The sequence below is a fragment of the Ochotona princeps genome, chromosome 8, assembly GCF_030435755.1.
Source record: "Ochotona princeps isolate mOchPri1 chromosome 8, mOchPri1.hap1, whole genome shotgun sequence".
Classification (NCBI taxonomy): domain Eukaryota; kingdom Metazoa; phylum Chordata; class Mammalia; order Lagomorpha; family Ochotonidae; genus Ochotona; species Ochotona princeps.
Window position 1 is genome coordinate 61,588,444 of NC_080839.1, and position 26,945 is coordinate 61,615,388.

The following is a 26,945-nucleotide window of genomic DNA, read 5'->3' on the forward strand; positions in this document are numbered from 1 at the left end:
GAATGTAAGATCCCAAGGCAGAAATAATCAGGAGCGCTTAGACCACTGTTAATTCCATAGAGTCTGGAGCAGAACTTTACCCTGGAACTTGTGCACCACTAAAATCACATCCCAGTACCATTAATAATGAATCCTCTGAGTTTTCTGGAACTACTCAGTTACTCAGTCATTCCACAGGCCTCTGTAAAAAGTGACGCTGTAAAGCATCCTTGAACTAGTGCATTTCTGTGCCTGTGTTTTTGCCCAGTTCCACAAATGAAAATACCACCACATGACACCAGTTCTGAGGGCCCCAGATCCAATCACTTTATAATTCATAAAGGAACCCTGCTTTTCTGACATCTTTGCAGGAGAGAGACCCAATCCTTTCTAGCCTTGCTTGGACTTAACTTTCTTCTAAGAAAAATACCTTTTCATAGGGGTCTCACTGAATGATGACTGTTACCCATCAGTCGTGGTACACTTGCCTATTATTTATCCAGTAAGACCAATTGGCTCCGTTGGTATTTGAGTCTCCTCTACACTGTTTTATATTTAGTTATGCTAAAAGAACTATAAAAGCTGCTGCAATCCCAGAAAGAATGAAATCTTAGCGTTCAGCAGGATGCTGGCCCCATACCTATACTCCATACCAATCTTTGTCTATTAAATTTTTCTTTGCACTGGCTGGTATGTTCCAACCACCAGATGCCTCTTGGCTGTATTGACCCAGAAATAGTGTTGAGTGTCTGGATTGTCTTCTGTTTGAGATGAGCTGGTATCTGGTGCCTAACCTGCCTCCATCATAACCTTGCTTTCTAATGAGAGATGTATCTATTTTCTGCCTGCATAGCTCCGTCAGAGACAATACTGCCTTGGGTATGACAAGCCATAGGATGTTACAAAGGATTTACCCTCCTTCATCTTCCTATGCTGATAACCCCCAAATGAATTCTTATTTTAACAGTTGAGAACATTGAGGCAAAGAGAGGAAATGTGAATCTGGCATGGTAGAAACTGAAGTGCAGCTCTCCTCTGCCATTTTCTCACTGGTGCTCTTCCCAGAAAACCCCAAGCCTCTCAACAGGAACTTGGGAAAGAAGAAAAGGCAGGGTGGAAAAAAGGCCTTACAAAAATAGAAATGATTTAGATTATTTAGTGCCTCACAATCAATGGGTCCATTGTCTTGTGGTAGTAGTATTTTTAAAGGCAGCCCACCATTCTCCTGTGTGATCGAAGCAAGGAGCCTGAGGCTGCATGGTGTGGGCAGATTATGAGCTTACCCTTGAGGCAGCTATGATCTCTAGTCTCAAGGACCACCCCACTGGTCAATGCATCCCCTACCCAAAGTGACAACTCTTTAACTTGCGAAGTCAGTCTGCCCTCTGCAGGGTGTGAGTTGAGACAAGAGAAAGGAAACATGATTATGTTGGGATAATAAAATGATTTGATGGCTTTGCCTGAGCTGCCCTGACATCTGTCTACCAGGGCTTTGCTTTGGTCCCAGGTTCCATGATTTCTAGGGTAAGTGAACGTTCTCTCCTGGCCTTGGCTGAGCCATCTTGGAGTTGAGTGATGAGCAGTCGTGATTCCAGTTTTAAATTAAGGATGCATGGGAAAAGCTCCCCAACTCCAACAAGATCAATATGGTCAGGGTAGAAGATGGCAGGTGAAGAAGAAATCAATAGACCATTCTATTGCATCGAGGCATTCTGCTCCCCTGGGCATCTTGGCAAGCAGCAAGACACAGGGCACTTTCCCAGCAAATCCAGAAGTTCTGGGTGTATTTATGGAGTTAGCTCAAGGTTTTTAAGTTTCAGCATTATCGACACTGGGAGTAGAACAGTTCCATTTTTAGGGGGGGAGTGTGGATGCTGTCCCGCATATCCGAATCCTATTCCACCAATGGGATACCAGTAGCAATCCCCTAGTTGTGACAGGCATAACTGTTTCTAGAACATTGCCAAACATCTCATGGGGGAGACATCAATCCTACTGAGAAGGTCTGAATTACATGGCGTTACTTTAAAGCTGGGAGGAACTATGGGATTTGCTCCAATCTCCTTGTTTACTGGTTTGGAAACAGGTTTGGGACTTCTGCGTAGGGGGCTCAGAACTTGCTCCAAGTCACATTACAAGTTTCATTTTAGATAGGCCAGTGTCTTGAGCGTTATATTGAAATGTGTATGTGTCAATCACAGTGTTGGGTCCTGGGTTTCAAAAGCGGGCAAGGCATTTTCCCACCCTTTTGTGATGATGACGATTGCTACCATTTACTCAGTACATCTTAGATGTGCTTTCCATACACTGCTGTGCACTTCTCATGCATTTGCATGTTTAATGCTCACAACACAACAACTGTTGTTCGTGAGTATTCTCATCTGTAAAAATCAAATAATCTGCTCAAGGTCACAGGTAGATAGGATCAGATGGTCAGAATTCAGCTGGCCTGACTTCAGATCCTATTTATCCACTGCTGTAAGATCTCAGGTAACTCACAGTAGTGCAGCAGATAAAAAAAAAAAAACAATCAGCAACCCTAAATGTAAATTGCCAATTCAACCAACCATCATTTATTAAGTAAAAAAAAATTCAATTTTTAAGGACTATAGAGATGCCAGGGCCCTAGAAGACCAGTCTCTCTACCAAGATTGTTTCATGAATGAGTTCTGTGGCTTTAGGCAAATCCCAGTCCTTCTCAAGATTCAGTTTCCCTATCTCTAAAGTGGGAATCACACTGCTGACCCTGCTCAGTGCTGCCCTGAGGTCCATGCAATAAAGGTCAGAGAGTTTTGCCTGCTGGCATACAAGACACATGTAAGAGGCCATATCTGAATATCTGAATGTTCTTTGTTCATATCTTGGGATTGCAAACATTTGACCTCTACTTTCTGTGAGGTGACTGGGTCATTGCCAGTCCCAATAATCCTTCAAATTGGAGATCCTCAGCAGTTGGCCCTCTCTGAACACTCACTGTGTTTTGTGTCAGACACACGCAGGATACCATGGGGCTCGGAAACGTGAGGGGGGGGGTGGATACAGTGATATCCTGGTGATGCCAACAGTTGATTACGAGCAGTGCTGGCTTCCTCTCATAACAGGAGATGGTGGCTTGGGGACCACTCTTAGGAAAATGACATTCAGTGTTGGTAGTAACAAGGGAGGAAGTTGTAATAATAATGCCAGCTGTGGGAGGGCCTGACTCAGAGGAGTGGGATGAGGAATGACAAGTCAGATATCACTAAGTCCCCCAGAAACACCATGTGTGCTGTTGTGCTACTTCACGTGGGAGCAGCAACCTGCTTGCAGACAGTCGGAGGCAAGGGAAAGGCAGTCGGGGAATCCCAGCAGCTGCTCCCTTCCTGGTCACCCAGAGAGCAGCAATGTGTAAGGTCTGATGAGTCACATGGGGTCTCTCAGGATGTCTGGCTTTGCAGGAATTCCTGTGTCCCATATGCTAATCAACCCAATCAGAATGGCCCCGGGAGCAAGGAAGCAGAGAACCTATGGTTGTCACACAGCCAGGACTGGCCAGACCAAGAGTCAAGTAGGCATGGGACATCTCAGCTAAAAATGAATAGCTCCGAAGTCCCCATGAAGTGAACAAATGCAATTATAGTAGGCACAGAAACACTGGGTCCTTTTCATTTCATGCATTCATTGAACAACCATGGATTGAGGACCTCCCCTTGGAATAAATGGCAGGCATGGCACAGTCTAAGATGATAGGGTCACAGCTTTCCAAGAATAATCATCCGATGCAGTAAAGCCCAAAATGGTAACAGGACATCCAGAGATACTGAGAGGCTGAGCTAAGATCACTGGCCTGCAAAACCTACACAAACAACCCCATCCTGCCTGTGCCAAATAAACTATCCACCGGACAGCACTGTCACTCTGTTGTGTGTTAGAAAAAAACAGGGACAGCAGCAATAGCTGTGTGAATCCGCTTCCCTCCTTAATACAGGAGCACAAGCTTGGGGTTTGGTGCTGTCCGGGGCTGTTGGAAATAGTCAGTAGTGCCCTTCTCGAATGGTACCCTCAAGTCCTCGTTTCCAAGTACACAACTTGCTCCTCCAGCTGAGGGTGTCTGGGGACTTTATTATGTGTGACCAGAGCTACACAGTATGTGGAGACAAGAATTGGGCCCTGAGGGGATAGCAGTTGCCAATCATTTGAATCACTAATACTGGAAAGATGTTTCAAATCTAAAGAATGTGCTGATGTTCAGGCTAAAGCAGAATTGAGGCAACTGGGCCGTTCCCACCACAAACACTGCAGAGGATAGAGCCAAGCCTTGTCTTCCTGCACCTTAATCCCCTACCCCCAGAAGATGCTGTAGTTCAGCCTCCTCCCATTGGCTTCCCATGTACAGAATCCTCTGGGAATGATGAAATGTAAGGAAGGCTAGGCTGAAGCTTGTGGCCCAGCCAGGACCCAGCTGGAGCAGAACCTTGCCCCATTCACTGCTGTCTGCCTCTCTGGTGATCAAGTGCATCAGCGAACGCCCACACTCACTGCCTATAGAGGAAAACCTGCAGCCAACCTCCCCAAGAGAAGATGACCCAAGGTCTGTGGAGAGGACCCACACAGCAGCCACATTGGCTTACAGCAGCTCTGACCAAGGCTCCTGGCTTACGTGCATAAGTAATTTAACCTGGAAATGTATTGATCTGCGGGCATTAGGAGGTACTCTTCAGTCTTGGATCCACAGCTAATTTGCAGCCCCACTTGTGAGCAACTTCAGCCTTCCCTAACCTCAGCTATACTTTACTTCTCTCCTTCATCCATATCATGTGATAGGGTTGGGACAACTGAAATGGTCCTCTCCAACTTGAACTTCTGCTGTTTAAGCTCTCCTGGCCAAGCAAAAAGAACCATTGCTCCCTTACTAACACACAGACTTTCTTTGTACTGCTTATGGAAGGAACCCATGAATTGTCCTATAAACACACACACACACACACACACACACACACACACGGTGGTCTCAGCAATTGGCCAGGGTGTGGTCTCAAGATAGGGCACAGGCAGGAGATGCCCACGAGGCATTTGCTTCTGAAAAGACACCCCGTTGCTTTTCTCAGGCTGTGCTGGGTTTGTGTTCTGTCAACCCAGGGCACCGTAGCAAGTCTGGCCCATACAGGGCAATCAGAGCCCATGGCATTACACATACCGAGTCAAAGTTCTCCTCGAATCCTGCCTGCATGATAAATGGATCGGGAATAAAAAAGGTGATCATTTATTGAAATTGATGCCCTCGAGTGGCAGTGTCACAATGATTTAGTTTCAGGCCTAGCTTTTTCTCACTTTCAAAGTCATTCATAGTGTCAGCTTCTTTCTTTTTCCCCTTGGTCTGAATAACACACTAATAAATATACAATAAGGGCTTTAATGTCTAGGTGATTTACACTAAAAAGAGAGAGCCATTCAAAGGCTTTAAAGATAATTTTTTAAAGCCTTAAAACTCACATGCAGGACTGTCAGGGACATATTTCCTGGATGCCCTGGCACCAGAACAATGTGCAGTTCCCAATTCTTTGAACACAGAGCAGTCATTAGACTTAGGGTCTGTGTCTTCTCAGAGTGAACCTGGGCCAGCTTCTGTGTCCCTGTGGCTTGAAGACATCACATGACATACAGGGTAGATAGTCGTTTTTCTTCCATTCATTTGTGGACAGGGTAGTGACAAGACTATCCAATTGTCACTTAATCCTGTCTGTGTACTCCTGAAAGTGGCATCGCTGGGCTGTATCAAAAGCCATGTACTAGTTTCTTCACACACACTATTCTTCCTGCGAAAGGAATCTAGTTTTCAAAGTGTCGAGATATTGAGCAGAATATGTAGAGACTAAAACACAAACAAACAAAACCAAGCTCCTTAGTGTTATAGGGGGTCTGTATTCCACCTGTCCACCCATCTGCCCATCCACCCATCCCTCCACCCATCCAGCCAGCCAGTCATCTGGCTAATATGTCTGTTCACACACACCTATGTATATGCATTCATACATATGTGCCTTCTCCCATGCTTCCATTCATTCATCTTGGTACTTTAGATTGTCACATCTTGAATCTCATCTGGATCCCGCAGAGCCACAGTTCTCCCATTTATTCTCAAGAAATAGACACTGTTTTGGTAATCTGTTTGGTGGTTTCCCAGGCACATCAACACTCTTCAATTCACTTCATATCCATGATGATGTGTATCACACATTCCGTGCTTTTTTCATTCTACAGATGAATAAACTGAACCTCAGAGAGGTTTAATGATTTGTCAATAGCACTAGATAACACGATCTTCTGGGTCAGTTTTTTTCTCTCACATTGTTTCACCAAGAGGACCTTGCTGGATCTGGTCTCATGCCTGCTGCCAGAAAACAGCTGTTCTCATCCTTCACAGAAGCTCTTCCGCAGAAACCCATTTGAAACTTGGCCATGGATCCTAGGCCACAAGACTTGAAGGTGAAGATCTTGTTTTACACAATGCCCAGCATGTAGGAGGTGTTATATTTGGGGTATGTGGATACCAGATCAACTTAACACGGTTTGACAATGCAGCACTTCTTGAACCTAGGCTATGGGTCTCGAAGTTAAAGCCTAGTCTAAAATCATAGAAGAATCTCCAGCCCATAAAAGGTACTTTCTCCCCACCTTCTACTCACCCCTGGAAGCAGAGAGAGATGTGTAACCCCTGCTGAGGCTCAGGAAGCAGCTGTACACCTCAACTGTGAAGGTTGCCACTGAGTACAAAGGACAGTTCCTTTCCTGGCAGGTATAACTTTTACTCACGATTGCTTTCATTGATGGGCATCAAAAAAAAAAAAAAAAAAAAGAATGAAAAGACCATCCACTTCTGCCAGCTTTGACCTTCGAGATTTGACAGGCGAAGGCTGGTAGCAGGGCTCTTTTGAGCTAGACGCTTTTGTTTTCCCACCTTGCCCTGTACATTTGATGGATTGAACACCAGGAGGAAGAGAGAATTGTGAATATCCATAACCCCTTGACTTGTCAGGATGGCATCTTGGCAAATTCTATAATGGTAAATATATGTTATATATAAAGTGAAGTCAAAATGGATAGAAAGTGTCACTTCACAGCTCTAAAGTGTTTGTGGAGGTTCACCATTTTTCGGTGGGGAGATATTAAAAATAGGAAGGATTTATGTGATAACCGACCGGTGTCCAGGAGTTCACTTGCCCATTCATTCATGCATTCTGTCAACAAAGACGTTTGAGTCATACTTAGTCCTAGGCACTGATTGACAGGAGAGTGACAAGCCTCTCTGGGGGCTCGTCCTGTTTTCGGGGAGCTCCTGATGAAGTTTCCAGCTATGATGCTGCAGAATAAAGGGCTGTGGCAGGTGTGGTGTATGTGTGCCACAGGTGTGAGTGCTGCAGATCACCTAGGTAGGTGGCTTAGAGAGGAGAACTGAGGCTGGCTCTGCAGGGAGGGGGAGAGTTGGTCTGGGGAACCATGAGAGGAAGTCATCTGATACTGAGGGTGTATACGTCACAAGGCCTGACTGCCCATGAATGTAGGTGCACCGAAGCTGTGGAATCCCTTAGCTTTGTCATTGCTGAACTCCCAACACTCTGAGCCTCTTTTCCAGGTTCTCAGGATGCTCACAGTTGTGTGTGTGTGTGTGTGTATGCCCTGAGACCCATCATCTCTTCCAGAGGCAGTTTGCAGATAGTAGGATCCCAGTCCTGAACTTCACCATCTTTCCTAACTCATCTTGTTGTAAACTTCCTACTGTATACATTCCAAGACCTCCCCTGGGTCCAGCACATTCCTCACTTTCTTCTTTCCCCTAGTAATACCCCCTCCCTAGCAGGGACTGCTATCACCCATGAGCAATTTGGGTAAGAAGCAGCATTTTACCAGGCCGAAGCTGTGTATACTTTGTGTTTATCACTGGCTCTGAATGCAGTTTCTTCTTGCCCCTGCTCTCCCTTTTCTGTTAAAAAGAGCAGCTCAGGTGCACTATTTCTCATGGGCTACCTTTTATTCCCTTCTCCAGTTGGGCATTTTTCAGTACCCAGTGTAGTATCTCCTCAGAAAAGCCCTCTCGGTGTTTCCCAAATAGCATTTGTCATAAAACCTTGTGTTGTTCCAGTTGCCACCCAGTCTCTCCCAATGATCTATGGGAATCTCTTGATTCCCAACTGTTGACACATACAGGTAGATAGAGCAAGAAGGCTCGTGGTTGAGACATCAAAGGCTCAAAGCCTGAGTAGAAACTTCCCTTCCTTCATGAATTTCCTTTTATTTGTATAAAAGACAGTGAGGAGGCAGAGAAAGGGAAACTGTTACCTGGTCTCACTCTGTGGGCCCAGAAATTATTCTAGAAGTTTCCAGCTGGCCCACAATCCGTGAGGGAGGCACTGTTAGTATCTTTTTCTCAGTGCGGTAGCTAAGGATCAGTGAGGTTCAGCAACCTGCTCCAAGGCACACAGCTGAGAAGGAGCACACTGGACTTCAGTCAGGCAGTCACTACCTTCCTATGAATAGCTGATAATTAAGCAAGAAGTGTTATTTGTCACCACATTTATTCTTAATCAATTGCCGCTGCATATTTTCTATGATGTAAATGAAGCTTCTTAACGATCAAAATAGAAGACAAAGTTCTAAGATCTTCCCCTCAGAAGAATTCCTGTCTGGAGAGTGTAGACACTCCTGAGTGAGTCAGGAAGCACTAAACCCCAGTACTATAGAAGGTCAGCGAAAGTTCATTGAAGCCACTGGGCAAGCCTGCCTGTGGCCAGAAGACAGAATCAGGTACAAGGGCAAATGCCTGCAAGCGTAGGAAAATGCCATGTCCTGCCTAGTGGGCATTCACTCCCAGCTTCAGAGTAGACCTGCTTGCTTCTCTTGGCTGGCCTGCTTCCAAGTTTTCCCTTTGCTTTATGGTACCACGCATGCAAGCCTAGCAAAACTCCTTGCTTCTACAGAAATGCATTGTCTTATGGTTTAGAGCCTTAGTTAAGAGCTGCAGTCACTGTGGGATTTCGGGTTTTAAAAGCTTCACAAAGTCTACACATGGATCTGCTGCAGTGTCTACTCCAGTGAGATTCCTGGATCTGTCAGCTCAGTAAATGAGTGCTCCTGCTGCTTTCAAATTACTGGTAGTTTTCCCTGTGCCAGCGGGTAAGTCTTGTGTTGATAGCAAAGGGAAGGGCATATTGGGAAGGTTACAGCTGTTTAACTGAGTGAAAGCTGAGCCCAAGGCCCAAGAACTACCCACACTGGTAGCCAGGCTGATACCTGAGGCCACTGATGGAAAAGCAATGGGAGGCTGAGGGTCTGGTTCCTCCCCCACCCTACAGGGTGATCAGGCTGAGTGTCTGGTTCCTCTCCCACCCCACAGGGTGATTCAGCTCAAAGGAAGAGGGTGTAGCCAGTCCAAGGAAAGAGCAGCAGGCTGTATTGCTCCCTCTTGGCCCTGCTTCTTGACTCAAACTGTCAGTTCATCGGAAGACATGTGAAGGAGAAGTCATAGCCTAACTGTTACTCTGTGTTGTGCTTGTGTCATGAATTCTGTGGACTGTCCTTTGAGGTCTTTGAGAATGATAAACTCCACGGCATTTCCTATACATTAGGAAGCTCCCAAATGGAGCAAACCAAGACTTTGGTGAAAGAGCCAATAGGTTCGTACCATAGGCTATTAATCTGCTTCTAGTCTTTCAATGGAGATCTGTCCAACCCAGGATCAAACCCAAACTTCTTGTTAGTGAGAATGGCACTAGAAGTCCCTGAAATGTCACCACCTGTCTTGATACTAACCCCATTTCTTTGTAGTCAGAGTTTATTCATATCAAACCGTACACTTCTCACGGTTGAAGCAAGCTATTTCAAGCCCTCTTGTCTTCCCCCCACTTCCCTGATCACCAGGAACAATACTTGTTCTTCAGTGAGGAACCCTTTAGCTCCTCCTCCACAAATATGACCATTGGACCCAGACTCACTCAAGCAGAGTGGGTTGGACCATCCTTGTGACTGTCATCTGTTTTGTCTTCTATACATCACAGCACTGAGCCATACTGCTTGCTGCATGTGTCTTTTTATTTTAATAATCTTTACATAGTTGATTAGGAAACAAAGGGTCAAGAGTTACAAGAAAGTGTGTAAGACCATTGTTTCCACATTTTTTGTGTGTATCTGGGGTAAGGAGGGAGACAAAGGGAGAAGCCTGATTCTGCCCACCACACACTCAGCCCTCAAGAAACCAATGGGAGCTGCAGCCTAGTTGGGCCAACTCTCAATAACCCCCACCAGGCCTGCCACCTACCCTGGTTCCCGTGCTTGCCAGTATGTACAGCAGATTTGTCCAGTCTGTCCCACATCCCATTCAACTCTTATATGTCAATGGACATTGAAGCCTAGTTCAACCCAGCCAGCCCTTCTTTCCAGCCCACACACATGCTGGCAGGTGCTGTTCTGTCTAGGCACCCCTGCCCCAGTCCTGGTTTTCATGCTCTCCAGTGGTAACCCAAGAGGGAGGTACCCACTGTTTCCCTACTGGGCCACTCCCATTACCAGATCATGCACTCTCCAGGTGGTTCTGCAGTTTAACTTGACAGCATTAGCTCCCAGTGCTAGCCACTGCCAGCTGATGCTGTGGCAAAGCCCAACCAACCCTCACCCGCTCTGATTTATGCTTTTACCAGTAGGAATGAACAGTCAGCCCAGCCTGGCTTTCTCTGATCTAGCTCACATGAGGACCATGGGTGTTGTAACTGCCTGGTCTGGTCTGCCCCCATCCCAACTCATGTTTTCAGTGGAGTGGTGGTCAGGAACGGAGCCATCCACATTTCCCCAACCAGCTTTGCCCACTCTCCCCCGCTGGTTCTCCTGTATGCTGGTTGGGCCCTGCAGCCCAGTCTGGCATGGCCCACCTCACCTTGGCATTTGCCAGTGGATGCTATAGCTTAGCCTGGCCCACCCCCAATTCCAGCTCAGGTGGTGAGGGTTACAGCCTAACCCAGCCCAGCTGTCCCCCTGTCCCAGCTATAATGTGTAGTGGTATGTGTTGTGACCAAACCTGGCCCAACTTGCGCTCTGTTCTGGTGCTTGGATTTGCCAGCAGGTGATGTGAACTGGTTCAGCCTGGTCTGCCCCTGACCTATGCCAAAGGTAAGCCCATGGGTGCTTTTCCCTGGTCTGTGCTGCTCCCTATCATGGTTCTTGCGCTCACCTGCAGGGATTGTGTCCCGACAGAGGAGTTTCCCAAGCTCTTCCATCAGAACCTCTCCCTGTGCCACATCTTACACACACCGGTGGGTCCATGGGCCAGCCCTACTTAGTCTACCTCCTGTCCTGGCAGTAACAGTAGCCTTTTGTGATTGGCCTTCAACCCATTCCGGTTCTTATTGTTGGATGTTTCAGCCCAGCCAAGGCTCATCCATACCCAGACACAGCTCACACATGGCTCAGTGGAGGCCTAGTCCATCCTACATCTACCCTGGTTTTCCAGAGCTCCAGATAGTGATGGAGTCTAGCCCAGTTCGGTGTGCCCAGCCCCAGTCCACACTTGTGTCAAGAGACACTTGAAGCCATATCCAGATCAGAACATAGCCCCACTCAGGCCCCCACACTCACCAGTGGGACCCTCAATGCAGCTAGGGTGTCCTCTTAGCTCCCCTATCAGGCCTGTTCCCAGCCAAAGATCGCATGTGTGCCAGTGGTTGCTCTGACCCAACTTGTCATAGCCCCTCACCTCTTGGCCTTTGACTTTGATGCTGTGGCCTGGCATCCCTGGCTCATGCAAACCAGTCAGTGTACGTGTCTTTCTCACCAATTAGACTGCTCATATTAGGGATGGGCATGATTCATCATTGTGTCTCATGTGCTTAACAGCAGTATTTCACTCACAATGTATTTTCAGAACATGATTATTAAATAGACAAATCTCCAATTTAATAAAATCAGACACTTTTTAATAAACTAGACATGATTTTAAGAGAAAATTGAAGCCTCCAAAAAGCTGTTGAGCAAAAATCCATCCTTACTCTCCATAACAACTTCATTCCTTCTGCCCAGGCCCAGACATAATGTTTGTCTTCGACCTGTATCATCTCAGTCTGTAGCCCTGACTTAACTATATCACTGAACAAATGCTGGTCTCCATTTTAGGAATGTTTTTGTATATCTTCTAGCTTAAAATACTAAAACGTTTTAGTGTATTTTACACCAAATTTCCCAAAGCTGTCTTTTTCTGATGTGAGCCCACCTACAAAGAAGCCTGGGGGACTGTCCTTTAGTGATCTGGAACTTCCACACAGTGATGCAACCTAAGCTTGGTGCACTATCTCACTAGTTGCTTTCTGTCATTTGATCCCAAACCACAACTCAAAGTGTCACTATTAGGATCCAGGAAGGGCTAGATCGTTTCCTAGACAACTGACTTTCACATGGAAGCTTTCAAGTTTATCCTATAGTCCAAGGAGATTTTTCTCGTTTGCTATCGATATTCCCAAAACTGTCTGATTCACTAAGAAATTAAATTCTGGCCCCAGCTTTCACATCATCTTGCTTTGTTTGTCATCCCTGTAGTCTGCCAGCTTTGCCCCCTTTCTTCCCCTAATTGTCAGAGACATTTTTATACTGAGTAAATTGTATCAGGTTCATTGCAAAATGAATCAATTTGGGAAGAGTATGAGCTGCACTGTTGTCTTAAGTGTGCATTAACATTTAGATGCGATATTTTAAATGGGGCTGGGGTTAGTGCCAGAGACGGCCTCATGACTATTCTGACTCACTCCCTGCTGCTGGACTCCACAGGAAGACTCAGGAACCCTGCAGCCCATCACCAGCCCTGTTTTTTTCTTCATCTCTCCAGGGAGGGCTTCAAATAGATGATATATTTTAGGAGCTCAGTTTTAGTAGCTTGATTGACAGACACTATTTAACTCGTTGGTAGAATGAAACAAAGGCAGGAGAAGGAGGAGACAGCAAAGAAGATCTCTGTCTTCCATTCTGTGTAACATGCACACTCTGAAAGCTAGGTTTAAGTATGGATCATACATCCAGGAGTCCTTGAGATTAAAACAAAGCATATGCCAAGACATAAAAGATGTCAGCCAGTCCTCTGGGTTAAAAATTAAACAATGTTCAGGAACTGGCAGAACAGCAAAGCTGCAATTCAGGTGATCACATGCTGGTTCAGTGAGCTAATTCTTCTATCATCAAGGGAGTCAGATAATATCACCATTAGCAGCAGAAGGTTTAAAAATTAGAGAGAGTGGCAACACCACGACAATTGTCTGATTTATGCATTTTCAATCACCTGGGCTCATGGCCTAAACTGGTAATGGACTCCATCCATCAAAAAATTATTCTATCTGGCATCCCACTTTCTGAAGAAATCGCTATGTCCTCATAGAGAATTGGTTAAATGATTTAATGTGAGCGAGGGCTCTTAGCACAGTGCCTCAGTAAAAGCTGGTTGAATCTATTTGGCCTATTTTAATTATCTGCTCAGAGAGCTGATGATCCATTAGATACACAGGAGAAGTATGATATTAGTTGTGTAATGAAGATCCTGAAGCCCTCAGCTGTGTCACTGTCAGCAAGGTAAGGGTGATGCCTTTTCAGGGAGATCTGTCTAGACACCCCTGCGGTGCCTTGGCATACCTTTTCTCTGTGTCCCTACGGTCCATTAGGAGTAAACCCCAATCCTTGGAAGCTAACAGCCATGTAAACTTCTGTCCATTTCTTCCACTACATTCTCAGGGCCATCAAGACATACAACATGAATTCACTTTTAGTGTTATCTAACAGAGAAGAGGCATTCTGTAAATACTTGTTGACTAAGCAGTGTTTCTAAATTAAACATCAAGAAGCATCATGCTGATAGGTGTGTTGGAGTACCAATGAAGAAGGACATGTTACATGCCTGTGTTGGCCATGCCAAAATCACTAGGTTTCCTGGGCAGAGAGAGAAAACAAGTCATGCTCACTGCTAACCAAAGCTACCACTTACCAAGTGCAGAACGCATCCTAAATGTATCTTACCTATTTTTGTCCATTTAAGCTATGGAGTATTCATGTCCCTATTTTATACATGAAAAGATTGAACCTGCTCTTGGTCACACAGCTAGTAATGAAGAAGACCCACAGGGAAGCCATGACCACAACACTATACGATCTCTTCCAAAGAGATATAAAGAGATGGCTTCTCACCCCACCCCCAGGGTAGCTTACAATAGCCCAGTGACATAAAGTGGTTAGGGGCAAACACCACTGAGAAGAGATGATCTCCTCTCCACATCCCACATGAAATAGCATCTCTAGAAAGAGAGTCCCGTTACACGTTTGGGAAAACCAACAGCAGAACCATCATGAGGGCTCAGTGCCAGTGGGAGTGATGTTTTCTGTCCATTGCTGCTGCCTAAGAACATGTGTGGGAACTGGGAGGCAGAATCTGCCCCACACTGCAACCAGATCCTCAGCAGCCTGCATACCAAGGGAGCTGGTTCATTCTGTTCACTGGTGAAACTGAACCACACACCACCAGATGAGGGATGTGCCCTCATGTGCCCCTGCATAAATGGAGGCAAGATGGGTGTGACCAGGTCCATGTGCTCTGCATAGCATTGAGGGCCCTCCTACCCAGCATGGCCCCAGACTCCAGCTCTGGCTGCTGGGACCCTCCCTGGACCCTGAGTTCTTCCCATCAGGTTTGAACTGAGCATTCGCAGCTGTGTGGGAAAAGATTTTCAAAGTTCCATTGAAAAACAGGTGGAAAAAAAAAAAAACTCTTTTCTAATTGGCTCATGAAAATATTTTCCTCTAATTGAACTTCCCCTCTTGCCCGTGCTTTTAATTGCTTTTCAACAGGGAACTGCTGTGATCAGAGAATTCAAAGTTACATTGGCATCTTTTGTGCTGCAATAATTTCACCAGATGCTTCCAAAGCTGGTTACAGGTTGATTTTTGATGAGAACAATGTGTGTCCCTCCGGTGTGGCCATAATTACTAGTCTGCTTATTGATTCCTAACTCAAAACGAAGATCAACAAACATGTTCCCCACAGCTACCTGATGCCATTTGACCCCTCTAACCTGGCCAGATATTGCCCCACATGACCTCCTCTTCTTCCTTTCCCATGGCATCTGAGGTTGCCTTTCTCTTTGTCTTCATTTATTCATTCATTCTTTTATTTCCTAAGTATTTGTTTCCATAGGCTTCCTGGTGTAATGTCCAGGGAAAGGTGTCAGATGGCAGACATAGACTGCAGTAATCAGAAATGCTTTTGTCCTCATGAAGTTCATATTCTGGAGAGGAAAATGAGAGCTGCATTGTGAGTGCTTGTATAATTGTGCAGTTGTTCTTGGTGAGTGATGGTGGGAAAGTACAAGCTCCCCTGAGCTCTTACAAGAGGAGACCTGGTCCAGGTGGAAGGATACAAGTGGGAGACAGGCAACACGACCTTTTATGTGAGTAGGCGCACATATGTGAAGGAAGACATAGAACATTTGGGGAGAAATCAAGGAAAACACATATTTGAGCATGAAAGAAGACTGGCATGGGGGAAAAACAGGCAAGGGACTGATCAGAACATGTAGAATTGTTCTTCAGAGCCTATGTAGAGTTTTAGCGATAGGACATTTGGTGGATTGAAGGTAGCATAAGGCAGAGGGTATGGAGCCCCAGACCCTTGTGTTTAGAAGCTCAGAAAGGATGGGTGGTTCTGACTAGAGACTGTTGGTAAAGAAAGGAATATGTGTGGGACTCAACCTATTGGCCGGATGAAGTCATTCATTAAAGTGAGCAAAACATGAGAACACACAAGTGTGTAAAGTGCAAAGTTCATCTTGGAGATGAGGATTCTAGGAAATTATAAACATCGAAGTGGACATAAAGAAGAACAAAAATTTAGATGTGTTGGTGTATAGAGCCATGGGAATGTATTTAAATGTCTAGGAAATTAACTGGTAATGGATCAGAGACCTAAACATAAAATCTAAAACTAGAATTTCTAAAGGAAACATAAGAATCTTTGAAAATACGGGTAAGCAAAGCTTTCTTAACATAAAATCATAAAGTATAAGAATAATAATCAATAGAAATTTATCAAAATTAGCAACTTATGTGCCTCACAGGATCCCATTTAAGAAATGAAAAACAAGTCATAGCGTGGCAGAAATATATTGGTTCTACATATATGTAAGAAATTACTTGTACCCACTCAAGAAATGGGAAGAATATTTTCATGGGCACTACATAAAAGATTTACAAATGACCATTAAGCGCATGAAAAGATGCTCAACATCACTAGTCACCCAGAAAATTAGAATTGTAAAAGTGGAAAGACTGACCATATCAAGCATTAGCAAGGGTACAAAGGGGCTAGAAATCTCATCTATTCTTGTGAGGATGACAAAATTATATGACCACTTTGCAGAATAGTTTGATCTTTTCTTTAAAAATAAGATGTGTGGCAACCCTCTGAGCAGCCATTCTACTCCTAAATATTTTTCTTAAAAGAACAAAAAAAAATTTTTCATGCAAAAACTTGCATATTAAAATTCATAGCAGCTTTATCCATGCTATTCCAAAACTGGAAATGGCTTAATTATCCATCAAGAGGTGATTCGATAAAGAAGTTGTAGTTTATCTATACTCTGGAACACTATCCACCAATAAAAACAAATGAACTGCTGCTGTATATTACAGCATGGAAGCATCACAAAATCCTTATGCTGGGAGAAAGAAGCCAGGCACAAAGATCACATAATATGTACTTCCAATGGCATATAATTCCAGAAAATGCAAACCCATATATCCTTCTTTACTGACAAAGCAGATCCTTGATTGCCTACGGAGTAGGGTACAGTTGACTGCCCAGGAACAAATGTAGTTTTGGGGTGGGGAGGGGATGGGAAAGATACACATAAACATGTTCTGTGTTTTGAAAGTAGTCCTTGTTTCCTGTTGTGACAGCTACTAAATTCATCTAGTGGTATACTTGAAATGGATGCCATGCATTGCACGTAAATTATACCTCAATACAGGTGGCTTTAAAAAGAAGGTGCTTAGACTGAGTGCAGAAACAAAAGAACTGAGAGCAAAATGAATGACGAGGAGATGGGAAAGAGGGGCATGCATGTCCAGAGCACATGGAGGAGTTCAAGGTTAATAAAAGGGATAACGTAGCAGGTGGAGTGGCTGGGAGAAGTAGGCTCAGTTCCTTGTGCCCCCGTGACCTCTTGACTGACTTGCATGGCTTAGATACAGCTAGATCAGATAAACCTGATGTGCCTGGGCTCCTGATTCATGTTTCCCTTCCTCCACCAAGGCTTCTCAGGAGACATAAGCCTACTCTGTTTTCTTCTCAATTCTATAAAAACTGTCTAGACTGTGAAATAACACTCTAGGGTTCCAACTGGTCAAATAATGCCTGGAAGTTGCTACGCTGTGCTCTTTGTTGTCTTACTCTGTCAACATCCTTCAAGACTTTTGTCTATAGATTGTTCCGAGCCAGTGTTTTGGGTCTCCCCAAAGAGACTATTCTACTGGTTGTTGGGTTTCTGCTATGAGTTCAACATGCTACAAATAATTGTACATCTTATGAATACCTGTAATATCCTATGAAGTAAATGTTTGTTAAGTTTCATTTATAGGATATAAGACTGGGACTCAGGGAAATTGAACAGTTTACCAAGGCAGGAAAAGTGATATTTGAACTCAGGTCTTCCTGAGCTCTAAATTCTGTTGATGAGCATTGTAGAAACAGCCTCCTCTGGTGAGGGACCTTGTTTTATGCACTCCTTTGCAACTGCTATGTCATGAAGCTTCATTACAAATGCTAAGTCAATATTGACTTATTCATTGATTCTCTCAACTAATATTTTTATGTGTTAAAATAGCAACCACTTGCTACCAAGAACTCTTAAGGGGCTTTAAAAATACCAATTACAAAGGACATCTCATTTTTTGCCAGGGAAAATGAATAATTTGTTAAAGGAGCATTAGGCATTTTGTAACTATCTATAGGAAGAGAAAGAGGCAAGTGGATTTCCTTCTTTGTGCTGACCCAGCTGCCTTCCCACTTCTGCCGGAACTTCACCCGCGCCCCCCTGCAAGCAAGCCATGAGAGTGTTGCAAGACTGTGGCCACTTTGTCTGGCCACCTTAATCCAGGCCCAATGTGCGAGATTCCATTATACCTATGACCTCTTGGGGACCCTTGGAGCAGGAATACAGGTTGTGGGAGCACTGTTTACTCCTCTTCTGATTGCAAAGTGGTCAGTCCCCAACCTGAACTATAAAAGATCACAGTTGTTGAGCATATAGCAAGTGTTCCTCAATTACCTTGCAAATATAAACTTCCTCTCTAGTTCTCTGGCTGCCTTTTAAAATGTCACTACTCAGAGGATCCCAGAAGTCTGCATTATAATTGTTTACCTGAAAGGTTTTGTCAGTGGTTTTAAAAGGCATTCCATTAAAAACAAATCAGAACAAAAGAAGGGAGACATGTTAAGAAATCCAGTTTCTAATTTATGAGTTCTTGAATTTTTGCCTAACTTAGGATGAGTCACCATCCTTTGATGAACCCGCAGGAGATAAGGATTCATTCGTGAATAAAGGTTTCTAAGGACTCCTGGGCACACAAAGTATACAAAAGTTCTTTTCCTCCTGATTTCAGACTTTATATTTGTTGAAAAGCATGAGAGAAGGAAGGATGGAAAGAGACTGTACAAATCTGTGCAGAGCTTTTGCCGATCTAATTTACTCTTAAAACAGCCTTCTCCATGGTTCAAGGAACCCCTGTTCTCCCTAAGCCTATCTGAGCTATGTCTTCTGAAAAATAAGCTGCTTTTAATGCATCAGGGGGAAGCAGGTTTGTATTGAAGATGCTTCTGTGAGAGATGAAGCTGAAATCAGCAGTGCCGGAATAGATCAAAGCCAGAATTGTTATTTAACTGTTGAATATCCCAAAATTTAGTACACATTGCTTATAAAGCTGTAAAACTCATGCCCTTTTCCTCTAGAAACTTCCCTTACAGGGAGGCATCCTGCACATGGCTCTGAGCACTGTGGTCCAAGAAGGAGGCAGATGCAAGAATCATGAAAGATCACAAATGCTAAACAAAACAAGTACCCTCTTCCCAGTCTGTCTACACACACTGGTATCTGCACACACTACTTACATCCTGTTCCTAGTCTTTGTTCCTTTCCATTAAAGTAAAGATACTAAATTAAAATCACCCAGGGAGGAACCTGGGTACCTCTTTAACTAGGCACCTCCAGATGATGCCCAAGCATACACGTGCTTGGAAAGCACTGAATTAGATGCAGAGGCAGAGCTGCTCTGCGTTTGTTGTGCCTGTGAATCATCCAGAAATCTTGTTAAAATGCAGATCCTGACTCAGTAGGTCAAGGAAAGGGCAGGGAGTCTGCCTTCCTAACAAACTCCTGGCTGGTGCCGAAGCTGATGTTGCTGTGACCAGACCACATTGGGCGGAAGGGTCTGAATGGGAAAATGCATCTAAGTGTCCACATGAAGATGTGAGCCAAAGGACAGACCCAAACAATTCAAGAGGTATCACATGGACTTTCTGTTCTCCTTATATTATGAATGAGTGATGGTGGAACACCCTCTTCAGAAAGTTAGCAAGATCCTTCAAGCTGGCTTTATTCAGGAGCGCTCATCTAGTTCTAGAACAGACTTGCCATTTTTGGAGTCCAGGCATGCTCAGGACTCAAGCTAACCACACTGCAAAAACAGAAACAGAAGTCACGCATTGGAATTGTAAATATCCAATAGAACATACAGCTATTGGCGTGAATCTTCTTCTTGGCCAGTCAATCTGTTCTCTGCCACAGGTATATCAGCAGGACGGGCAGAGTGTGATAATCAGAAATGGGCTTGGTAAGCCTTTGGAAGCTGCAGCTGAGTGACTTCCAGTAAGTTTCCTCTATACTGTGGGGATCACCTTGAGTTAGGGCTCAGTCTTATTGGCCTGCTTTCCCTTTCTTGAACAGTGACCACTTCCCTGAATGTGATGTGTTCAACACGTTATTGCCTGCTTCAAACACTAAACCCTGCTAAAGTCCAGGTGCTGTCCTGTGCATATAATTTTCAATAATGACTATTTTTAAATGTACCAGTTAGTAACTTTAAATACACTTGTGTTGCTCTGCAGCCATGACTACCACCATCTCCACACCCTTTCATCCCAAGCTGGAGCTCCATATTCATTGAACAGTAACTCTTTATTCTTCCTCTTCGTCCCTGCAGGCCACCACTCTGCCTTCCGTCTGTATGAATTTAGGTACCTGCCCTTTTTTGATTGGTGTCTTTCCCCTAGTACAGGTTTCATCCAAGTGATAACATGTGTCATAACTTCCTTCCTTTTTGAATTCTGAGTAACACCTGCATTTTATGGCCAACATCATATGTGATGTACTGATTCATCTATGTTTCCAGTTTCAGCTACTGCAAATAATGCTCTTATAAATGTAGGTATACAAATATCTCTTCTAGACTTTTAGTGTGCGTGTGTGTGTGTGTATTCTCAAGAAGTTCATGGAGTAGTGGGTATTTGTCTCAAGGCTGAGAAACCATTTGAACCACCCACATGCAGTTTGAAGTGCCTTGGTTTGAGTCATGGCTCTGCTTCTAATTTCAGCTTCCTAATGCACATCCCAGAAGGCAGCAGGTGATGGTTCAAGTGCTTTTCTCTCTGCTGCTGATGTAGGAGTCCCCAAGTGAGTTCTAGGCTCCTTGGTTAGGTTTGGACCAGCCCCAGGTCTGGTAAGCATTTAGGAAGTGAATCAACAAAGCGAAGATAAATCTCAGTGTCTCTTTCTCTTTCTCTCACCGTCTAGCTCTGTGTCTGTGCCTTTCAAATTAAAAATGATTTTAAAATACATTAAAACTTTATGGAAAATACATAGTATGAAAAAACTCTGCTAAGTTTTTTTGAAACAATTATATCAAAATAAAAATTCCCTCTTCTATGAACTTTTCCTTGTACCCTCCTATACCCAGAAGTGAAATTACTGAATCATGTTAATTCTTAATTTTTAACTTAAATTTTTTTCCAAGACAATACGTTTTCAGCTTCCCCTGTTATAGTCAAAGGCTTAATGTGCTACCAAATAAAGAGTTCAGTAAGCAACATTATCATAGTTCAGTTGGAACCTTGGTAAGAGCCATAAACAGCAGTCAAATGAAAAGATATCAACGTCAGTGCTACTTAACACACTTGAAAATAGTCACAGAACAACAAAACTATAGCAGTATATAATTATGAACAGCTTTCTCAACAGATTCAAAACAAAGGTTGGAAAAACACTGCATTTTTCAGAAACTAAAATACACAAAGTCATTTCTTTTTATGTTTTTGTTTTTCTTTTCTTTCTTTTTTAAATCTGGCTTTCTATGTTCGCCCTATCTCACTGGGCATGATGTCCTCCAGTTACAAGCATTTTGATGAAAATGACACAATTTCCTCCTTTTGTACAGCTGGGTAAGATTGTATCGTGTATGCGTGTGTGTGTATGTGCATACACACATATTTTCTTTATCGGATGAGAGGTACCATGGTTGCTTCTGCATTTTAGCTGCTGTGAAAGGTGACAGGTATCTCTGCTATAATATGCGCGTGTCATTTGCATGTATACCCAGTAGTGAACCTCCTGGGTCATTTAGCAAGTCTATTTCTAGTCTTATTATGGTTTTTTCTTTTCTTTTTGTTTTTTGTTTGTTTGTTTGTTTTTAAAATTTGTATGTTTAGTTATTTAAAAGAGTTACAGGGAGAAGGAGAGACCAAGAAAGAGAGATATCTTCCATTCACTGGTTCACTCCCCAAATGGCTGTAATGGCCAGGGCTAGGTCAGGTCAAAGTTAGAAGCCAGGAGTTTTATCCAGGACTCACATGTAGGTGCGGGGGCACAAGCACTCGGGTCATTTTTTGCTGCTTTCCCAAGAGTACTAACGGGATTGGATCAGAAGAAGGGCAGCTGGGGCATGAATTGGTGCCCACATGGGATGTCAGTTGTGCCACAAACACTGAGTTACTCACTTAAATTTGACATATTCTGGCATATATAGTACCTTAATAAATCTGTTTTAAATGTATGCTTAATATAGGCAAAATTGATCAATGGAAAAAGGGTTAAAAAACTTATCAGCAAATAGCAAAAGCCAACAGAGCATTAATGTCTGCATCAGTGGCTTTCAACCTAACAGGATTCAGTATACTCCCCAGAACATCCACAATTTTTTTAAATCTCCATGCTGTTTTCAACAGTGACTTATATGCTCATCAATAGAGTCTAAGAGTTGTGCTTGTTTCATATCCTTGCCAGCAGCTATTAGTCCCTGTCTTTGGATAAGAGCCATTCGGACAGGCTTGAAGTGCTAGTTCATTGTGGCTTTGATTTGCATTCGCTTGATGGCCAATGATGTTGAGCATTTTTTCTTATAATTGTTGGCCATTTGTGTTTCTTCTTTTAAAAACTGTCTGTTGAAGACCCTTGCTTGTTTCTTAACAGGATTGTCATTTTTGTTATTGCTGCTGATTTTTTTTGAATTGTTGTATTCACAATATTAATCCTTTGTCAGAAAGGTAGCTTGAAAACTATTTTCCATTCTGTTGGTGATGTCTGTTCCTTCACCGAGCTTCTGCTTCTGTGTTTCTCATAGACCCATTTGTCGAGTTCTGCCTTTGTTGCCTGTACTTTGGTTATCTTTTCAAAGAAGTCATTACTAACATTAGTGTCTTGAAATATCTCCTCTACATTTTTGTCTTGCAAGTTTATAGTCTCTGGTCATAAATTTGGGTCTTAGATCCATCTCAGGTTTTTTTTTTCCTGTATGGTACAAGGTAGGGTCTAATTTCATTCTTCTATATCTATCCATTCAGTTTTGCCAAATATTGAAGAAATTATCCTTTCTTCAATGTATGATCTGGGCAATTTTGTCAAAACTATGTGGGTATATTTGTGGGATATGTATTATTTTCCATTGATCAATGTGACCAATGCTGTTTTATAATTACTATAACTTCATAGTACGTTTTAAAATCAGAAGTTATGATGTCTCCAGCTAGATTTTTTTTGTTATTTTTTGCTCAAGAATTGGCTATTTAGGATTTTTTTTCTAGCTCTGTAAAGAATGTCATCAGTGGGCCCAGCTCTATGGCTCAGTGGCTAAGTCCTCACCTTGCAGGTGCTGGGATCCCATGTGGATGCCAGTTCATCTCCCAGCTGCTCCACTTCCAATCCAGCCTTCTGTGATCTGGGAAAACTCAAAGCCTTGGGACCCTGCACCCACATGGAAGACCCAGAAGAAGCTCCTGGCACCTGGCTTCAGATCAGCTTAGCTCTGGCCGTTGCAGCCATGTGGGGGGAGGAGGTGAAACAGTGGAGGAAAGATCTTTCTGTCTCTCCTCTCTGTGCATCTGCCTTTTCAATTTAAAAAAATCTTGAAAAAATGCCATTGTTATTTAACTAGGTATTGCATTGAATCTGTAATTGCTTTAGGTATTATAGATGTTTTAATAATATTAATTCTTTTTTTTTAAAGATTTATTCATTTTATTACAGCCAGATATACACAGAGGAGGAGAGACAGAGAGGAAGATCTTCCGTCTGATGTTTCACTCCCCAAGTGAGCCGCAACAGGCCGATGTGTGCCGATCCGAAGCCGGGAACCTGGAACCTCTTCCTGGTCTCCCACACGGGTGCAGTGTCCCAATGCATTGGGCCGTCCTCGACTGCTTTCCCAGGCCACAAGCAGGGAGCTGGATGGGAAGTGGAGCTGCCGGGATTAGAACTGGCGCCCATATGGGATCCCGGTGCTTTCAAGGCGAGGACTTTAGCCGCTAGGCCACACCGCCGGGCCCATAATATTAGTTCTTTTAATGCAAAAGCAAGAAACATATTTTTTGTGTGTGTCCTTGATGATTTCTTTCATAAATGTTTTATACTTTTCATCATACAGAACTTTCACTTTGGTTAAATTTATTTCTAAATATTTGATTTTGTGTGTGTATATGGCTATTGGGAGTGAGGTTTTTTTCTTATCTTTTAAGGAGTTCATAATGAGCATATTTAAAAGCTCTTATTTCTGTATGTTGATTTTGTAACCTGAAATTTTGCTGAACTTTTTCTTTGTCTTGCTGGAAAGTTCTAATAGGCTGCAGATTGAGTGTGTAAGTTTTTCCATAAACAACATCATTTTATCTGCAAACATGAATAGTCAGGCATTTTTACTTCTTCCTTTCTGATTTGGTGCCTGTTGTCTCTTTCTTCTCCCTGACTGCTCTGGCTAATACTTCCAATACTGTATAGAAAAAGAGTAGTGAAAGTGACTATCCTTGTCTTGTTCCAATCTCAAAGGAAATGATTTCAGGTTTTTCCCATTCAGTATGATATTGGCTATTGATTTGTCACTAGATAGCTTTTATCCTTTTGACATGTGCTCCTTACACACTTAAATTGTCAGGAGTTTTTATGGTGAAAGGGTGTTGAATCTTATCAAATGCTTTCTTTGCATCAATTGAGATGATCATGTGGCTTTTGTCTTCATTCTGGTGATATGATTTACAGTGTTTATTGATTTGTAAATGTTGAACCTCCCTTGTTCTGGGATAAATGCATCTTAATTATGGTGCGTGATCGTTTTGATGCAGTTTTTGGATTCAGTATCTTAGTAATTTGTAGAGAATTTTTTGCGTGTATGTTCATCAAGGGTATGGGTATGCTGTCTTCTTTTTGTGTTATGTCTATGTCAGGTTAGATGGCAGAGTGATGTTGGCCTCATAAAAAGAATTTGGCAGAATTTTATCCTGTTAAATATGTTGGAATAATGTGATAAGGATCCGAGTTAGGAGCTGGCATGGTGGCACAGCAAGTTAAGCTGTCGCCTGTGACTCTATTATCCCAATTAAAGTCCAGTTTTCTGTTAATTTTGATTCAGTAGCAAAGAATGGCCCTGGTCCTTCGACCCCTGAATTCATACGAGAGACCTGGATGAAGTTACAGGCTCCTGGCTTCAGCCTGAACTATCCTTGGCTATTTGGGGGATACAAAGTAGCGTATTTTTGTTACTCTGCCTTCCCCAATATTTTTGTAACTCTGCCTTCCAAATGAATAAATAAGCCTTTTAAAGTAAGAAAGGTATTGGGGTTTGCTCATCTTTAAATGTTTTATATATTTCAGTAGTAAAACCGTCAGGTCCTAGACTTTTCCTGGCCATGAGACTTGTAATAATGCTTCAAACGCACTGCTTGATGTAGATCTGTTTGGATTTTTACAGACTATCCCCGTGATTTGTCCTTGCTAGGTTATATATATCCAGGAATTTATTCATTACTTTTGGGGTTTTCCAAGTTGTCAGCATATGGTTGTTCATAGTACGTTCTTAGTACCTTTTGATTTCAGTTGTGTCTGTTGAAACAGCTCATTTTTCACCTCTAATTCTATTTATTATTTTAGTTTCTCTTTCTTTTTTGTTAGTTGGGCTAAACATTTGTCTGTGTTTTTTTTTTTTAATCCTTTTTAAAATTTTTTAGCTTCAGTTTCTACTCTGATCCTTTCTATTTCTTGCCTACTGCTGATTTGGAATTTGACTTATTATTTTTCTAAATCCTAGAGAAGCATCATTGCAGCATTTATTACAAAACTTTTTATTTTCTTAATGTAAGCACTTAATGCTGTGAACTTCGGTTTTAATTCTGCTTTTGCTTTATCCCACAGGTTTTGATTATACTTTGTTCTCACTTTCATTTATATCAAAAAAATGTTTTTGATTTCCATTTTAACTTTATTTTCCATCTCCATGTATTTTTAAGTTATGTATTGTTTTTTGGTTGATATCTAGTTTCATTGCTTATAATCTCATAATTTTTACACTTACGGAGATTGGATTTCTAATCTAATGTATGGTCCAGCATAGAAAGCATTCCATGTGTTCATGGGAAGAATGTGCATTCTCTAGCTGCTGGGTGAAATGTTCTGTAAATGTCAGGTTGATTTGATCAAGAGTGTGGTTCAACTCTGATGTATCTTTGTTGATTTTCTGTCTGGGTGCTCTTCCATTAGTGACAGTGGGCTGTTAGATTCCCCTGTTATGAATGAATATGTTGGAGTTCGTCTCTGTCTGGGTCTAAGAATAGCTGCTTTATATACCTGAAAGGTCTCTGTTGGATTCATAAGTATATCATTATTACATCTTCATGCTGAACTCAATGCATTTTCCTAATGTTTGATTCTAATGTAAGACACACTTCGGGATTTCTTGTAAGGCTGATTTGGTGATGATGGATTCTCTGTTTTTGTCTATCCAAGAGATATCTTATCTCTCCTTCACTTCTAATGGATAGCTTCTTGTATATAATATTTTTGGTTGGACTTTTTCTTTTTTCTTTAAGACCTTAAATGTAACAATTCACTCTCCAAGCATGTAGGGTTTCTGTTGAGAAGTCTGGTGTTAGTCTAATTGGTTTTGCTTTATGCATAATTTAATGTTTCTTTTTCTGTCTTTAGGATTCTCTCCTTGACCTTAACATTTAACAGTTTTACTACAATATGCCATTAAAGTCTTTCTTTCTTGTATCTGCTTGGGCTCCTCTTACCTTTAGCTGTTACCTGGATGTTTATCTCCCTTTAAAGAATTTAAAGTTCTCAGCTATTATTTTCTTTAGTAGTTTCTCAATGCTCTTTTCTTTCTCTTTTCCTTGATATGAATATTTGATTACCTAATAGTACCCTGTATTTCATATGGACTATCTTCTCTCTTTGTCTGATTGGGTAATTTCAAAAGTCTTGTCCTTTGGATTAAAAATTCTCTCTCCTCCACTTGATCTATTTCTGCTGTTGAAGCTCTCCATTATAGTTTTTATTTCATTGATTAAATACTGCATTCCAAATTTCTGTTTGGGTCATTTTTTTCCTTTTTATTAAATTACCCTATTTATGTAAGTTGGAAATTTTTCATTTATTTCACAA

The 26,945-nt window shown here is 42.6% G+C and overlaps 1 protein-coding gene across 1 annotated transcript in view; it reads left to right on the forward strand.

The window, feature by feature from the left end:
- The window catches only part of ALK (ALK receptor tyrosine kinase), an 878,396-nt gene that overhangs the window by 582,440 nt on the left and 269,011 nt on the right, over positions 1–26,945 (forward strand). The window lies entirely within an intron of this gene.